The following is a 5,399-nucleotide window of genomic DNA, read 5'->3' on the forward strand; positions in this document are numbered from 1 at the left end:
TGTATAGAAGAAATGTAAGTGTGGACATACAAATATATACAAGTAAATAAAAAACATTAAAAATGGGAAAGTAGTAGGATTAAATTGTAAAAAAGTAAAGATGTAAGAAATCCTACACCACAGCATGAAGAATATTACCCAAAAGCATTGACTGCATTGTAATTATCCACACAGGCTACTACACGATAACTATGTGGAAGCCATGTCTTTCATGCAGTGGTGTAGGATTTCTTACATCACCAGTTTGCAAATACCCTCTTGTTTCTTTACTTTTTTACAATTTAATCCTACTACTTTCCCATTTTTAATGTTTTCTATTTACTTGTTTCCATTCTTTTTTCTTAAATTAATAAATTACATTCTGTTTTCAGTGTTTTGATTATGTGGTTAGGTTAATCATAATTATTCATGCTAATCACGTGCGCATAAATTAAAATGGCGTCAAACCACAAACCCACGCGGTGCTGCAGCTGGAATTTGTCTTCCATTGTTCTCTGTCTTTGCTTCTTTTTGAAGCCACATGTCCAGCCCTTGACTCAAGCACAAAGGAATGATGTAAAAGCCAATTCGAGCGGTTCCCTGGCTTAAAAGATTTCCGTGTTGACAGAAGAAGATGAAAGAAGAAAAAGTCTGAAGAATTTTTCCAGAAATTTGAATTTGGGCCTATTCTCCAGAAATGCTGCCACCACATTACAGTCCACTTTAAAGGTACCAGGAGAATCGCTCAGTGAAGGAGAGCTCATCTAAGCCATTTATAAGGCTGTGCAACGTAAGATAAAAGAGTTATAAGTGTTTGAAAATCACAAAAACGGCCGCCATCTTGAAAAATCAACCTCAATCCTACATATAGGCTACCGCCTATATAATATATCGCACGTGGGTGAAATCAATTATAGGAACAACTTCGCCCCCAGGTCGTAAAAATATTATAACTAGACGAATGTAAAACATTAAGGGGCTCAGCCCCCTAGCCAAGTTATATTTTAAAGGTTATATGGTATAGAGCTACATTATTGTACATGTACATGAGTAAATACAGTAGTTTGTAAGTTTGTAATGAAGTTATCATGCTTGGAAATACAAATTTTCTTTATCAGTTTATCACATTCTGCAGCAAAAAAGTTGTGTTGGAAGCCAGAGACAGTAACTCAGTGCAGTTATAGGTTATGTCAGTAGTTGTGGAGGCTTTACAAGCTCACAACTGTGGCATATCTGCCTTCTTAATCTTTCTTGCTGTATTTGACTTCTCTTGCATTCTTGCTGACTCAAGTGAGTGACTTGTAACTTGTAAGGTCAAGAACATGAAGAATGAAGCACCATGGTGCGTGGACTCGCCTGCTGAGATTCACCTGAGGGATAATGTGTTACTTGTACTGCCCCCATCATGATATTATATATATAAGCAACTTGACATTTGAAAAAAGGATAATAGATTTTGACAAAGTGCAACAATGCAATTAGCCAATTACTGCACTGATCCATAAAATAAATTATAGGTGTGGTCAGCACTTAGCAGTAGTGCAGATAAACATGGCACGTGGGTAGGAGAAAGAAGAAAAGCTGAAATTTATTTTAGCATCTGAAGCTCTATTCAAAGAAATAGTAAGCACAAAAATTTTGCCTAGATATTTAAAAGAGACTGAGATAGTTTGGTTGCTCTTGCTTTCCCCAGTGCTGCCTGAAAATTTTTCGAAGAGGTCGAATCACAAACTTTGAGCAACTGTAACTCACAAACAAAAAAGAGATTAGAAAATCCCCACATATTTTTTAATCTAGGTACTTTTCTCTACCTATCAATGCTAATATTGACCAAATAGAGTCAAACACGAAGATTTGGCTAGGAAAAGTGGTCTATTCTTGAAATATTCAGCTTTTGCCACCACGGATTGCTATGAAAATACAACGGAGCTAAATAAATTATCTTTTTCTCAAAGCTTAAAAAGAATTATAACTCAGGAGAGCTCAGTAAAAAAGATATTGACTAGGAATTAACAGGAATTTTCGTGACAGAATGACAGACAGAATGACAACCCAACTGCTTAGTACCCGCCTACGCAAGCGTGGCGAGTCCAACAATGATAGCTGGTGCCATTTTATTTCACTGTGACCACACCCGTTTTCAAAGAAGATTAAGATTAGGTTATTAAAATAGGAAAATTTTTCATACGGATAAATAGGGGTGACGTACGTGTACAAACAAACAAACAAACAGACCTACTCTACTCGAACTAGTGGGCTTCGCCCAATTATTAAAAAGTAGATAATAATTAGAGGAAAACCCAGTTCTCAGGGTTCCCAAGGGCTGAGAGACCCAAAACCTGAGATCCTGAAGCGGCATTGGGTGACTAAGAACCTGTGAAAGTCTCATCCTTATCCCACATTCCTATAAGAAGTTATTCTAGTTTTTCTTGGTACAAACTCAGTTGGGACATAGTATACATCTGTTAAACTCACCTTTCAGCAATACACTACTGATGTATATCACCTTGATAAACAAGCACAGTGACAAATATCAGTTATTATTATTATTATTGTATAGGAAGTGATTGGAATAACTGAAGAATTCAAGACACCATTGACTCCAATAAAGCTAGGTATGTTATAATTATTATGTACTATCACAATTGTCAAGTAGTGGGAGTGTAGATCATACTATTAATTATTATTTTTATAGATATTAAAGATCTTGCTATTGTCATTGAAGAGCTAACAATACTCAATCATCTACCTTGCCATATATGGCATGATCTTGGTCTTCAGCTAGGACTCTATCAGCCTACACTAGAAGACATCAATGAAGATAATAATGGAGACTCTAAGAAGTGCTTCAGACGGTGTATGTCTGCCTGGTTAAGAGGAGAAGATAAAGTGAGAGAGAAAGGAGGTCCCAGTTGGTCATCATTAGCTACAGCACTGGATAAAGAAGGAAAGCATCACATTGCCACTAACATTAGAGATAAATATTGTCAATAACAAACTGACAGTAACATATCAAGTTTGTATTTTTTATTAGGCTAACGTGTGATTTATATTGTTGTCATTTCTGTTATTATTATTGTTCATAATTATTTTAAAATTATAATTTTAATCATTCACAATATTAATTTTTCAAAAAAAATTAAAATAGTAATGAATGTCTAAAGAGTAAATGAAGAGTCATTGTTTGTGTCTTTGTAAATCTCTTGCTTCTTGAGTATCGTATCACTTGACATTGTAACATTGAAGAAACCATAAGCTAATGTATCTATATTGTATTTTACAGGTTCCCTCTCATGGTGTGGTGATATATAATGCAGTGGTAGTCATGACAGCATGATATTACAGTGGGACCCTCGTCTACCTGCCTTCCCCACCAGGAGACTGTTAGGCCATGCCCAGGAGGCCTGTGGACTTCACTGGTCCCCTAATCACCAGCACCTGACCTCAGGAGGAAACGATAATAAAGTAAGTTTTAAAATCAATTATATTAATTTAATTTTTAATGTATTTTATTTATGTTTTATTAGTTATTATATTAGAGTAAATGAAGAGGGAGAGAGAGAGGGAGAGGGAGGAGAAAGGAAAAGAGAGAATCAATCACATTATGTTAGTATCATTATTACTGACATGCTCATGGAGTGTGACTCAATGTACATGTACACTCTAAGCATGTCCTCCATTATCAAGTAGACTATTAAAGGAGGAATTGAGAGTACATGATGTATATGTACTTATAATTAGTATTTTTTCTTTTTTTCTAATCAGGTAATGTCCCCTGATGGTCAGACTATAGTCATTATAGCTGGAGATGAGGCACTGAGGTTCTGGTTCTGACTATAGTACAGGGTATTTTTCAGATTTTTGGCGTTTTCTTAAAATGGCCATAACTTGAAAAATTGAAGTCAGAATCGGCTCAAACTTTCTATACAGCATAAGGACATCAATATGTATCAGAAAATGTAATAAAATATGGGGTGATTTTGGAGCCATTTTTTGGAAAAACCATGGGCTATATAGCCTTGGGTATTTTCCAGATTTTTGACGTTTTCTTAAAATGGCTGTAACTTGAAAAATTAAAGTCAGAATCAGTTCAAACATGCACGTGTAAAATAGTAAAAATTAATAATACAATTGTTTTATTATTTTATGTATACTATCAGTGCAGTGGAAGAGTCTTATACTGAAACATGGCGGTCATGTTACTGATGGATTTGACATGAGCCAGGGGCGGATCTGAACCTGGGCAAGCCCGGGTTTTTGCCCAGGCATCACTTTATAAGATAATGAGATTCATAATTAGATAATGAAATTCATATGCATCATCTTAAATAAACTTGTGTGTGTGCTTATTATGGCTTCTTTAAAGGGACACGTTCACGGAAATAGAATGCACACGTTACTGTAGAGGAAGTAAACATTAAATTGGGCGTGCAACAGATCATTAATTAATAGTTATGACACGTGTTTAGACACGCGTAGAGAGTAGAGACAGCAATAAGTCGCAGAACCAGGAGTAGGCATCTGTAGAACACTTCTCTCGAACAGAATCAGCTCTTTTGCCACCCCAAAATACTCTTTTTAGTGAAGAAACACCAGGAATATTTACAAGTAGCCACTCGAGTAGCCATTTTGCCTTAATTATTAGGGGCGCGGCCGCATGTTATGAATAGTTATCAACCCTAAACGTCATCATTAATGATGTCATCTTGAAAAACGGGCCAGTTTTTCAAGATGACGTGCTTCCGTGCATGTGTCCCTTTAATCTTTAAAACCACATAACATGTGCACTGAGAAAAGGACAATGAGTAAGCAGCATTAGCAGCTGTCTCTTCTTAACTACAATTTTAAACGGGCCCCAACCAACTATCTTCTCATCCACAAAGCAGTGGAACAGTACAGGTAGAAGTGGAGATAAGAACAGATTTGAAAACGGAGATAAGAACAGATCAACATTTTGTCTTAATTCATTATAATTATTATAAAAAGTTAATTACAAGTTTAATAACCACTTATTGAAAGTTAATTACAGGCCAGTGGCTCTTCTTCCTGTTATATCTAAGGTGCTAGAGAAGGTAATCTATAATAGACTCATTACTTTAGTGAGTGAGAAGATTTCTCCACAACAGTTTGGATTTTTACCATCCAGATCCACTGTGCAGCAAATGTTAATCATGCTTGAGACCATCTATAATGCTCTAGACAACAAAAACAGTGTGGACTGTGTGTATATGGACTTTCGAAAGGCATTTGATTCTGTTTCTCACTCTAAGCTTCTTCAGAAATTATGGCAGTTTGGTATTGTTGGTGATATATGGAAATGGTTTAATACTTATCTTACTACTAGAAGACAATGTGTGAAAGTTAATGATTCTACTTCCAGTTTTCTGAATGTTTTAAGTGGAGTTCCTCAGGGTAGTGTG

This window comes from Amphimedon queenslandica, unplaced genomic scaffold (genome assembly GCF_000090795.2).
Source record: "Amphimedon queenslandica unplaced genomic scaffold, v1.1 AMPQUscaffold_13328, whole genome shotgun sequence".
Taxonomy (NCBI): domain Eukaryota; kingdom Metazoa; phylum Porifera; class Demospongiae; order Haplosclerida; family Niphatidae; genus Amphimedon; species Amphimedon queenslandica.